Genomic DNA, 13,870 nt, shown 5'->3' with positions numbered 1-13,870 from the left:
ATAAGAATCTAAAAATTCTAAAGACCACAAATTTTCTGCAGCACACTTAGGTCTTCAATCTCTAGAAATTTAAGTTCTATTAAAAAATCCTAAAAACTAGAATACTCAAATTGCATCTGGTCACCTGGTACTGACCTTTAAAATGCGGCAGCTGTGTTGCTAATAGTTTGTCAATGAGGAAGCTCAAAGGTATGTCAAGTGTGTCTACAGAGGCACACTTGCAGCAACAACTCTACTATAAGCATGCTCATAAGGTAAAAGCCATGCCTTTTCATGTAAGAAACACTGTGATTTGTCTAAACCAAAATGAAAAACACAAAACTGTCCTCCAAACCAGAAGACAACAAGGAATGCATGGCCATTTGTTAATATGGGAACAAATTACTTTAACCTAAAAATTACAAGGATTTGACTGCCAGAGCTTTTCTTCTAGTAAAGGGAACCATAGGGAATTGTTTGGCTGATGTGAGGATGAAGCCAAGCTGTTTCTGAGGAGAAGCTTCAGCTGCAGAGGAATGTATGTTGCACCTATCAGTGGTAGCAGAGACAGAACCCGGTGATGGGGTAGCACTGCCCACCAACTTCAACACCAAACCAAGCCACATCTGGCCAAACTTTCAGATCCTCTTTTTTCTCTGCTTGAGTGTGTCACTTACCTGCTGTGTCTTTCTCCATTCAGATGGCAAGCCCTCCAGGACTCTGACTTTGACTTATTAGGTATACATATGGTTCCTGACAGGAGCCCCAGTAAAGCCTCAAGGCCTTACCAGACATGGTTAGAAATGATGCAGCCATGGATAAAGCAGTGAGGCTTAGCAGGTGGGCAGGATCCATGAGGACAGTCTGTAAAACTGTAAAACACAGCAGTGTAGGGGGAATTTAAAGCTGTTAGATCTGTTGAGCTGTTAGATCACACAATTTGTATTTGCTGCCTCCTGTATGGAGCTGGTAAAATTCATACTACAAACTCAATCACATAAAATATTAATCAAAGAATTAATATTTGAAGACATAAGAAAAAAACCTCAAGACAATTCCTATTTTGAATAACTTTCATCCTATTTAAATCATGTCTCAGGTTTACATCTACTAATAACAACTTGTTCTCCCAAAACAATGCAAGAATGGAGTAAACATATATATAAAATCAAAGCTCAAATAAGGTACACAGGAACATTTTACAAGACAAAAAGTACAAACATTGTCTCAAACACGGTGCCAACAGACACTAAGCTCTGTGTGACAGAATTCTAAGTGCAAGTGTGGTGGCAGGGTTTGTGTTATGCAGACCAGCAGAAATCAACATGCAAAACCTGGTGCCCAAACCCTGCTCCAAAGACAGATTTTAGGCTCTCACAGGGATCCTTTCTTCATGCTCATGCAGCTCATTAAAGAAACCAGGGAAGGATAAGGCTTGAGGACCTAAAAAAGAGGTTCAGAGACATCTCTGGGCAACCACAGCATCTTCCAATAGAACTCCTATCTTCCCAGGTAACTTCCTTTCCTACCCTGAGTCATCAGGGCCCATGTCCAAATTCCTTCTGCTTCCTTCCTTCCCTCCCTCTTTCCACCTCCTGACACAGCCTGGCATGTATTTCATCTGCATTTAAATAACCTGCTGGTCACTAGGTACTTTGGAAATGCAGAGAAGCTCCTTTTCTCTTTGAGGATGTGGTTTAACCTGAGCCTGCAGCTGCAAGGAGCTGCTCAGGGAGGTCTGCAGTAACCCTGGGCAGCAACATTCTTGCTTGCTCAGCGAGGATGGGACATCCATTCCTTAATTGCACAGAGATGACAGGTAAACTTCCAGAATTTTATTACTGACACATATTTTTCAGAGATTTCTAAACTTGGCAAGAATTAAATAAAAGCAGCAGAGCATTTTCCTCTAAAAATGCCAACTTCTGCCAAACCTACTCTGCAATGCCATGACAGAAGGGGCTTTTGCAAGTGACAAAGCAATACATTTTTTCCCCATGCATTCATTTTTAAAAATAACCCTAAACATTTTGATGAAGCATCAAATAAAAAGGCAGATGGCATGAAAAATTTCAGTACTAATATTCCGGAGTTTACTACAGCTTACCAGGAGGGAGCTCCCAGCCCTGACAGATAAAGAGTATTCCCATCTTACAGTTCAATAAGCCAAATGATTTTGATGCCCTAGTCCCATATCAAACTCACTACAAATAACTGACTACATGTAGAGCAAAAGGTGTTTACTCTAGCAGAAACATCACGGACTATTTCAAATTAAGAAAACTTCACAGAAAATGCTTTCTTTTTAATTTTGGAAAACATTCAATAAACCAAAGAAGGGTTATCTGGAACAGATGAAACTTGGATGAAATTTTAGGCCAGAAAAAAACATAATGGGCACCAAGAACTACTTTCAACTTTATGGAAACCACAAACAAGGCTTAGAGAACAGAAATACCAGCTCAATCAGCTCCAGTGGGAGCCACAGTCAGCAAAAATGCTAGCTCCATTGTATTAAGTGGGGGAAAAAAAAAGAAAAAAACTAAAGGCACATTGACTAAGATGTAAACAGTGTGTCCAAAAAACTGATAGTATATGCCAGCATGGTAACCAGCAGACTGGCTCTTTCTGTATACTTGAAATCACAGTAGCATGCTGAACACGCTGCTTTGACCAAACTGCAGTACTGCAAAGCCTACACACTAAAGAAAGACCAATGCATATTACACTAAAATTCCATTTACGAAGGGAAAAATTTCTCCCATTTGACCAGGGTTAGGCAGTGTGACAATAAACATAATGATGAGTAGCCTGTGCAAGTGCCTCCGTTTTTGATGGCAAGGCTAGAGGTGAGGCAGCACTAGAGGGAAGAGCTTAACAATGGCAGCAATAGCTGCACTGTACAGAAGATGGAACCAGAAAAGTCTTTATTGTTGCTGGTGATTACACAGCAAGAAGATCTTGCCCACAGTACACCAAGTTAGCCAAAACTAGCCTCTCTCCCAAACTGGCTGAAAAACAGACCATGCTGTCTAACAGTGTTCCTCTAGTAAATTCTGAGCCTAGCATGAGTTCAACCACCTACAGCACAGGACCCACAGAGTTCACGGAGGCAGAGCTGGAGTACTGCCCCATGATTTCAGGTATGCATGAGGACACTGAAAATAATGGCGAGCAGCAGAGGAAAATAAGAGGTAATGAAGTACAAGGGCAACTGGGGAGGGGTGGATGATGGACATCAACTTCAGTGAATAGATGGAGAAAACATTGTAGGAGACCACTCTTAATTGACTCAAACATTCACAAATTACTGTTTCTTCAGTTGTTGTGGTTATGTCCCATCCAATCCAAACTTGCTGTGGTGAGGAGTTCAGAGAGAGGGGAAGAAATATAACATTCCTTCTGTATCCCACTCCAAATTCTTCTGCATCCAGCCTCTGCTTCTCAAGCATGCAGGCTTTCCCACCTTCACTCCTCTCCATGATGTAGTTTATATCGTTTTATATGGATGTAAAAAAAACAAGGCTGCTGGAACACACAGGTGGGACTCTCACATCTAATAACTCCTCAAATATTACTGCAAATCCCTTGCCATTCTCTCCAGAGACATCTTACTACACTTATTATTTCATTTCCTGTTTGTTCCATTGTAAGCTTCCTTTTATTTAATTTCATGCAGCTTGGCAGAATAACATCAAGCAATTAAAATGAGGCACATATAACACTCAGAAAAATACTGCAGAAGTCTCCGATGTTCTCTACATTGTTTGAATTAATTCACATTTCACATATACTGGCCTACGATGCCTCTTTCACTCTGCACTTCACTCCCATTAGCAGATATTATAGTTAAGTTATGTAATTGAATCATTATTCATCAGTAAAACATCTACTTACTCACCAGTTTTATACCTTCATTGTCTCTCATGGTAGACTCAGCCCAGAGATGAGTCCCAAGGCAGGAGGGCCTCAGCATCAGGAATGCAACCATTGATCTTGGCCCAAACCACGCAGTAGGTTTTTGCTCACTGTAGAAATCACTGCAGAAATTTCTCCTTTAGTTTGGGACCTCACCACACAAAAACATAACCCTTAATTTGAAAACAAAGCACATTCCCTGTTCTCGCAGTCGTGAAACCACCGACATGGATCAAATGAAATCCAGCACAATATCATCTTCCCTACTCTGGAGACATCCTGAGCAAATCTGAAAAATTAAGAACAGAGTTGTTCAGCTAATCAAGTTGATGCAGAAGCCTAAATGAGGGAGGGCAGGTGGAGAAGTAGCAAGATCTTAATCAATTCTGTGTCCCTGATGAGCTGCTCAGGCACATCCAGTTAAAACTGTCAATCTAAATTCCAAATTGCTGAAGTGTTCACCATCATTTACAAAGCTGTAAAAAGTCAAAACTCTTTCCAGCCCCTCTTCCACCACTCAATAATGTAGTAGAGCGGTGTCAATATAAAAGCATATAGCACCTTGGCAATAGAACATACAGAAGAATTATATGAAATGTAATTAAATTAATTAGTTTCAAGTCTCTGTTTATATGTTGCATTCCTTTTGCTAAGAATCTGTCTTGTTTTTCCATTAGAAGTTGCTAAATGGTTTCTAGTTTACTGTAAAATTGGACCAGGGTATATGTCATACCTTCTATCACATCTTTGCAACCCTATGCTGGTGAGCTGAAAATTTCAGCACAGTACCCCACAAGGAAATTTCCACTGTAAGTCTAATTTGCCCAGCAATCATGTAATATAGAACAATTGCTCTGAACACGGTGTTTTGAACTATCATGCACTCATTCATTCAGTCCTTACAAAAGCACAGTTAAAACACTCATGAGAGGTTTAATTTTTGAAGCCACTAACAAATAGGATTGTCTGTAACTTCAAATCCCAAGGGGGCACCACATGCACTGCACTATTTCAGGCCAATTAGCATGTTGTTTGGGAATTAGCTCTTAAAACAACCAGTGCATTACATCATGAAAATAACAGTTTCCCAATTGTTCTAATGAATACAGAAGAGGAAACTGGAACAAATCCTCTGCTGGTATAGATCCATCTAGTTCAGCTGGGCTCTGTTACAAATAATTTCAGTTTATTACTTAGAAAGTATTCAAGTAAAATAGCAATCCATTTGAAATGGAAAAAATCCCTGGCACTTTCTGTGAATCACCGCATGATTATTAAGATAATAAAATTAATCACACGTTTTCTATGTCAGCCTTGGTGGCTTTCATAGTTTCCACTGTTGTAGCAGTGAGACTATACTTATTCTCTGTAAGCAAACAGTAAAACACTGTCTAGAAGTTAAAGCATTTTCCTGAGTCTTTCCATTATCACAGTTATTCCCAGACTATGAAACTCCTACGCTTTGTACCTGTTGGTTTTGCCTTTCCCCTAATTTCAGGATAACATATAATGCAGCTTTATGATCTCAGAGAGTAAAATCCAGCCATTCATCTTCAGCCAAGCAATCAAGGAACACAATGAACATCGTAAGTTTCACTTTTAAAAGCTACTGTTCCTTAAAATGAGGTAACAGTTGTTTCAAATTTATTTACAAGTTGTTTATCCAACTCATGCAGCTCAATAAAATGAGAGGTTCATTACTCTGCCCTCCCTCAGCCACATGCTAGGTACTTTATTTTCAGCTGAAACCACAGGTTCATCTCTGCTTGCTTTCCTAATACATTTCAAACCAAATAACCATCAACCTTCACATATGGTCTCAAGCATACTTTTGACTTTGTTTTTGTTTTCCTCTGCTTCAACACCTCCTCAGATTAATTCTCTCATACCAAACACTGATTACCATCCAGTCTTGTTTTATTTACTACCTCCTCCTGGGTTTCACCCACTTACATCTCCCTTATGGTTCTTCCAACCTGAAGCTGTCTGGTGCCAAGCACACAGTGTTTGTTTTCCCTGTGCTACAAATGCATGCTACAAGCATCAGTGTGACTCAACTCCAAATAAGTATTAGAACAGTGCTTGCATTAATTGTTGGTTATTCCTGGCATCCCTGGAGAGTCTTCACATGAAGAAATGGTCTCTTGAAACCATTTTAAACATGATCCCCCATTATATGGCAACCAGAGGCCAAAATAAACAGAAAGAAGAAAGAGGGCACACATCTGAAATGCACAATAAGAAAAAACACAGAGAAAACAAAGGAAGTGCCATTCTACTCTGTTTTAACAGAAAATGCACACAGTGAAAATATCACAAACTAAGAAGACATTGTTTTAAGGACAAAAAAACCCACTAAACTCCAAATTAATTGTCATAAACCACCACATTCCTATAAACGACCGTTAAGATTAACAAGAGAAAGTAATTTACATTGAATGTGAAAAATTCCTCATTATGCTGTTTTAAAATAAGTTGTTTTTGTTTTTGTTTTTTTTAAAGCAGGTCTTTACCCAACAGACCCAAGGAAAACCTCCCTTCTGGCCTGGCTATTCAATAATCACTCACCACACCATGTCTCACATAAGACAAACTTTGCTTTTATGCAACCTTTTGACAATATTATTTACTGCTTAATTTCAGCCTATTGGTCAGGAACATACTGCTTTTCTCCAATTAAACAGAATAGCCCTACAATTTTCTACATTTTCTAGAAAAAAAAAAAATCAGAAGCTCAACATCACTGCACTCATAGACGAACAATAAAAAAAGCCATCTTAAAGTAGCTAAAATGAAGAAAAATATTTTTAAATAAATATTCACAATAGAGAACTTAATTATAAAGAACTGTGCACAGACACTTCTTTAGCCAACATTATTAAAATCTAAACCCCAAACTGCTTTTGTTCAGTGTCATATGAAATGTGACACTCCTTTCTTTCTGTGTAAATGCCAATGGCCATTACATTAGTAAACAAATGAAAGATAAAAACATTCCACAGACTGTAAGGAAGAATAAGAAAAAGTTAAGAAAAAGTCCTTCAGTCATATGAAAACTACTCTTTCATGACTTCACAGTCCTGTGCCCTCACTTCTTTAAGCACATGACCCTACAATGTTCAGCACAGTCAGCAAGCCTGAAATGAACTTGGACATGCCTGCAAATGGATGAAGGGCAGGATGTACATGCACTACCCAACTCTAAGCTGTTAAATTATTGACCTGGACTTCCAGGCATACCCTCAATGCAGAGAAACACACCTTCACTGGATGGAGTGGAGACCCTCTTTAGAATGTGGCTACCTGCTCCTTTTTTCAGCTCTGCATAGAACACAACAGGTTGGAAGACTCTCTCTCAATGAAAAACAGAGGAACAAAGGCATCTGTAATATCTATGGCACTTGAGACTTTTTTTATCCAAGGACCACAGCTGTACGATATCACAACAGCCTACCCCAGGAGAAACCAATACTCCTAATGGCCTCCACAAAGCCATGTAATTCACTCTTGAGAAATGTGTGAATGACCACAGAGTCCACCGCCTTTAGAAATTAACAAAAAATTTTCTCTTCCTTCCTGAACTACAGCCATTTTACAAATAAACAGTCTCAGAAGAACTCCTGTCAAATTGAAAAAACTACAAAAGAAGAAAAAGGTGATTTGCCTCTGAGGAACATGCTCTGCTGTGCACTGAAGCCTAAAAGGGTAGCAGCTAGTGAGTCAGAGGCTTTAAAAACTCGTTGTTGCCTTTACTCCTTATTTCCACTCCTACTGACCAGAGGCTGATAGGAAATTCTATTATTGTTTAAAGACACAAACAGGATAGTCAAAATAATTCAGAATCCAATCAATACCTTACATTCTGGCCACAAATAACAATTCTAATCACAATTCCACACCCTGTTGAACTAGCTTGAAGGTCATCTGGCCCTAATCTTGGTATTTCTTTTCCTATCACATTACTACCTCCTTTAACTTATAAAGAATAGCCTGACCTGAACTTCCAACCAGTGAAAACAAGTGCATGAATCCATGCTTAAACTCTAAGACCATTAAGTACTTAACTGCATCTAAGTATGAAAGGTAAGAGCTAAAGTTACCACATGGCTCCTGTAAGCACTTGGCAGACCCCCATTCTCTGCTGCAAGACACATGAAGAACCACTATAATCTGACAACACTTAGTTACCCTATGCCATGGTTTCTGCCAAGCTTTGAAAGGCAACAAATAAGATTGCCCCATGAGTGGGGTCACTCACAGGACCAGAAACAACATGAAAAAAAAAAAAAAAAAAAAAAAAATATATATATATATATATATATATATATATCCATAATGTATATATATGGATATGGTCCACTCAAAGGTGGCCACCAAGGTCCCATAAGCAAGACTCTTTTTGCAGTTGAGAGCTACCATCTCTAAATTCTTCCAAAACCCATGTCAAACGGAATGGGAAAAGGAGACTGTATGTTCTCACACTTTTAAAAGAAAGGATTGAGCTACAAAGGGCCTTAATTCCCCCACAGTTTGCACCTGCACACATGCTGCTACAGCCCAGCCACCCTGGAGTCATGTCTAGCACTCTCTCAGGGTTATCTTGCACAGGTGTGGCATTAGCAAGGATTGATGTTCTTCAACAGCTGTCAGGCCTTGTGTTAAAGTGACAATTTCAAGACTTAAGATAACTTTCCTGGCAAATGAGAGCGAATTCCATAATGACTAAAAGCATATGACAAAGACAATAGGCAGGAGGAGAATTTTACCTCTTAGTCCCTGCTCTACCTGAATTGAAACAGTAATACTGACTAATCTTTCTGTTTGGCTGTCTTGATCTCCACTGGTAACATTTTCTTGCAGCAGAGAGGGGAAGCAGAGCACCCCACAATGTCAAAGTCACTCAGATCTCTGACTATGGGGTCATGTGAAGTCTCACACTCCTATTAAGAGCTGCATAGCTACAACAACACTGGGTTAGAGAAGGTCTGGTCCTCTAAGAGAAAGGTTATAAATACTCACTGAAATAGTTCCAACTACTTTCCCCCTTGCTTTTAGCTTTAGGAAGTTTACTATTTTCACAGTGGAAGGAAATGAGCATCCACAAAAGAGGTCATCTGCTAGCATCCCAGTCTTTCACTTCGTCCTTAAGCCCCTAGTATGTAATGTAGGTCCTGGTGAATATTCCATATCTTAATTACCGAGAATAATTATCAGTTAAAAAAAAATCATTAAAGTGATATTGCTTTCATGTAGCTCTGAAACGAAATTTAAATCGCTTTTCATCTCTTCCCCGTAAACTGTTGGAATGAAAGCTAGTTGTCAGGCTCTTCACAGCGGACCTATCCTGCTCGGGCAGAGCAGTGCCGTGGCAGGATGGGCACGGGCTCAAGGACGGCCGTTCGGGCCGCGGCGGTCACGGCTCCCGCCGGTGGGTCACTTACCGCTCGGCTCGGCTCGGCTCGGCCGCGCTCGCTGCCCGGAGTGAGGCCGGACGGAGCCCGGCCTGGCGGAGCGGGGCGGCCCAGCCGCGGGGCGGCCCTGCCCTCTGCGGGGGCCCGGCGGTACTGCCGGCCTCCCGCCGCACCTGCGGCCGCGCCGAGCCTGCGGCGGGGCGGCTCCGCGGCCGCGCTGCTGCTGCCGCGGGGCCGGCCGGGCACCTGCGGCCGCCTTCTTCGCCAGGCACGGGCGGGACCGCCACGGAGCGGGGCGCGGCAGGCAGCGCACCTGCAGCTCCCGGCCCGCAATCGAGCGGCCCCAGCTCTCCGCCCCGGACAGCGCAGGCGGCGGGCGGCCAGCGGCGGGAGGGCACCCGTGCCTGCTCCCGGGCTTGTCAGCCCATCCTCCCGCCCGCCTGCCCCGCCGTGCAGGGAGCACGCTGTGCTCCGGCGGCCCCGGGAGAGGTGGGCGGCAGCACCCGAGAGCCAGGTCTGCTGCCACCTCCACGGCCGCGGCCCGAGTGTCTCATGCCGAAAAGCTGAGTGAGGTCTCACTCATTGCCCCTTAGCGCCATCCTTCCCTCCACCTCTTCCATGTCAGTGTTCATTGCACGACCCCACAGGTTCCAAATTATTTTCTTGTTTTTAAAAAGAGCCCTCAGACAAGCCCGCTGAAGTCTTACTAAGCTGTCCCACCCTCGGGGATGTTAATTTGATCCTCGATACAGAAATAGTACCAGGAGTAGCTGTACTGCTTTCTCCTTCAGAGTTTCCGTGGCATTATCAGGAAAACCCAATACGTGGCCGAGACAAGTATATGGATAGAAAAGTATGTTTACGCTTAGCCTTGGTGTGATGGAGTGGATGCTCATTGAAAGAAGCATTTCAAGGGCCTGGAGGGCTCCTGTTATTGAATCCTCAGTGCTGTGTCTCAGTGTGTGGTAAGGGCTGTAAATCCTCTGAGAGTTGTTTTCATTCTTCGATGCTCTTAACACAGCAACAATAGCAAGAAATGTCTCCATCTCTTCTGATGCAGCTGGACTGACTTCTATTAGCCAAGCCTTGTGGTCCCTAGGTTAAGCTACTACCTACGAATTTACTAGGAAGAGCAGTATCAGTGAAGAAAAATATGAAACAGCTCATCTTCTGTGTAATGGAGGCATTAGAGTGAATTTTTCAAAGAGCGTTAGCTAAGAGGAACAGTTGCAGTAGTAGCCGGGGTTTTCTCTTCAATTGTAGATCAGCTTCAAGGTCCCCATCTTCAAAGGAGATTAGCAGGTGAATCAGGTTAATTGCTCAGGCATCATTAGGTCTGTTTCTCCCTCCTTCCTAAACATGCCACGGTCAACACGTAGTCGGGTTTCTCAAGCCCAGTGTTATTCCTGGGAAAGATACAAGATAGAACACAGTAATTTGAAATGTGGACTCTCCTCAGTAGTCACACTCTGTCCGGAAAGGACACTGCTGAACTGATTGACAGCACAGCAATCAATTCCCTCAGAAAGACAGATTGTCATACTCTTCCTAATGACTCTGGTGCAATGTTTGCAGAGCTTGACCTGATGGAAACAGGCAACAGTCACGAGCAGAGTAAATCGTCAGTGAAATCTAAGGACTAGATACAAAATATTTTGGTTTCTTTACTGTTGAGGAATACATTCAGTGCAGGTAGCTCGGTTTGTAAGCTGAGAGAGCCTCAGGCAAGGGGCCGTGAAGTGCCAACCCTTTGCGTAACAAAGGGGCGGGGGACCTGTGGTGCTGGCCAGGGTACCGGACCCTCAAAGACATGGCAGGAGCCCACGATCCCCTCGCTTGACACACTAAGGGTCTCCTTTAAGAGGAGGCTCTCAAGGGTTTCCTTTGTTTGCGGTCCCTCACTGGAGGCACCATTATTTTGTAATTTAGTTATAGCACTGAGATTATATTATCTTAAGGATCGGGACATCTGAGACTCTGCTATAGGAATGCTAGGGACCAGCTGGTTGGAGGTAAGGAAACCTGGTGGGTCTGTGTTGAATCCGGGCTGTGGAACTGAAAGGGCTTCGGTCCCTGCTCAGGTGGTGTGTGTGTGACTGCCAGGATGCCACCCGGGAATTTCCTTAACATTTACCTTAGCCTGAGGAGACCTCTTGACAAAGATGAGGATAATGATGATGGATGAGGTGGTGGCAGTGACGAGATACCAATTCTCTCTCTCAGTACCAAGATTAGTCTTCCCATGGACTTTGCCACACAATTGCCACTTAAGTGAAACTGAAACAAAACCAGGTTTCAACAGAGAAATGAATGCATACACTACATGATTAGGCATTAAACTCATGACAGGTCAGCAAAAAATAAGTGCTGTCAATTAACAAAATGAGATCAAAGTGCTTTTCAACTTTACAAAGATAAACACTTTTGAAAAGGTGGAGCAATGTTTCTCTTGTTTGATCCCAGTTGTACTCCCATGTGGGTTCCATACATAAATCCCTGTATTTGTAAAAAGCATGGCATAGCTTTCAAAGCATTCATACCACTGATCTCTATACTGTACTTAGAGGATACATAGCAGTCACTGCCTTTTCCTAATACCTTGTGTAGAAAGTAAACTTCAAAACAAACCCCAAGACTACAAAAAATATATAGCCAAATTAACTATGGGATGGGTAAATATAGAAATCATAGTATCATTGGAGAATCATCATAGCATGATTGTCTGGCGTACCTGGGATTTCTGGCATTGCAGAATAGCACAGGGCAATTCAAATATATGTGACTGAAGTGCTGTTACCTCCCTGCATGTCTCCTGTTGTTCCTGGCTTTTTTATCTTTTCCATTCTGAAGCATCAAAGTTACCATGGAAACAAGCAGTGATATTTATGTATATTTGTGAGCCTTACCCATACACGGCATGTGATGTTAGTCTCAGTTAATGGTGTGACCTGCATCTGGTGTAGCACATCCCTGTGGAAGGACACCCTGCAATGGGACATGGGCACTGGCAGAATGAAACAGTGCTGAACACTACCCTGGAGAGGGGCTCTATGAACAGGGCCAAATGCATCCCAGGGGAAGGAAACTTATAATTCCTTCTGCTGTTGCTGAGTGGCAGGGAATCAACAACTTTCTCAGAGCTGGAGGAGCTGATAGGCGATAGGACTCTGGGGACAGTATTTTAGACACAGTGCAGTGATGTTTTTTTCCCCACCCAGTGAGGACAAGTGGGAGTGTGACCTCCAGCACCACATGACATTTCTTTTAGGCAAATATGTAAAGAAAATAATTTTAAGTATCATGGCATGAGAACATGGGGTCTATTTTATTTAAGCTTGCCTTTATTTGCTGACTTCCCTTGTCAAGAGGATGTATTTCAGTACCAAACTAACTAGAGGATAAATCTGCAGACACTTGTGTAATGTTGGAAATTTAAAGCTTAACTGGATGGCAGTAAGTGGCAGACTCTTAAAACTTTAGATAGATCTTGCACCCTTCTGTTTATTCAGGTGGACTTGGATAAACTGCATCAGCTTCTTGACTCAAAAAAGCCCAGTCATGAGAACTGGAACAGCAGAAACCCAGAAATGCTTCAGCTCAGATGTTACAAAATTAGAGGGACAACTCCATTCACTTAGCCCAAAACTTTCAAAAGTGATGAATCGGGCTGGTTCGCCCTAATTTTTGATTGGCCAGTCTAAGACCTGAGGAAAACATGAAGAATTGCTATTCAGAAAATACAGCTCACCCTCTGCAACCTGATAATTATAAAAAATATCCCCACTTGGACACCTCTGGGTATTCAGGCATTCTGGTAAGTAGTGTTATAATAATGCAACCAAGCATTAGTATTTATTTATAGTACTAATTTTTTAAAATTAATTCTAGAACACTTCTGCCCTGTGTTAGTTAATGTGCATTTTTATAACCAGTAAAGGCACTTGTATGTAAATAACCTGTATAGGAAATTGTGTTCTTTTCTCATGCATCCTTTTCTCTCTGTAATTTTGTTCTTTCTCCATTACTAAGAAGACAAGTAGGGATGAAAAGAATAAATCAGAATTATCATTCTTGCAAAATAATAAGCTGAAAAAGCATTGTCTCAGTGATTTCCATAAAGAGACAGAACTTTGTGGTGTAAGATATTGGAAAGGAACTATAATAACTTTCCATTATATGAGCCTTGGTATTTTTAGCTAGAATGAGAGAACAAATGAGGAATTCAAGAGAGAGAGCTCAAGGCATGAGCATTTGTCCTGCAACTCACACATGATAGAACTAAGGGAGAAAAATATTCTGCTAGTAAGAACAGAAGCTTCTACTACCAGAACATATCTCAGGTATACCTCAGAGGTATAATGACAATTTTAAACTCCCTCCAAAATTATGTCTGCAGCTAGGCCAATGGCTACATGGGGCAACTGATAATACAAATCTTGGCAGTTGTTTCAGAGAACTCCTGTTCTAGTACATGATTGAGAGTGGATGGCTTCCAACATTCATCAGCCAATTTTAGAGCCTCAAGCCAGACACTTGTAAAATTCTAACACGATTTAAGTCCC

Source organism: Lonchura striata, chromosome 5 (assembly GCF_046129695.1).
Source record: "Lonchura striata isolate bLonStr1 chromosome 5, bLonStr1.mat, whole genome shotgun sequence".
In the NCBI taxonomy this organism is placed as follows: domain Eukaryota; kingdom Metazoa; phylum Chordata; class Aves; order Passeriformes; family Estrildidae; genus Lonchura; species Lonchura striata.
Note: the sequence above shows the minus strand (reverse complement) of the source record.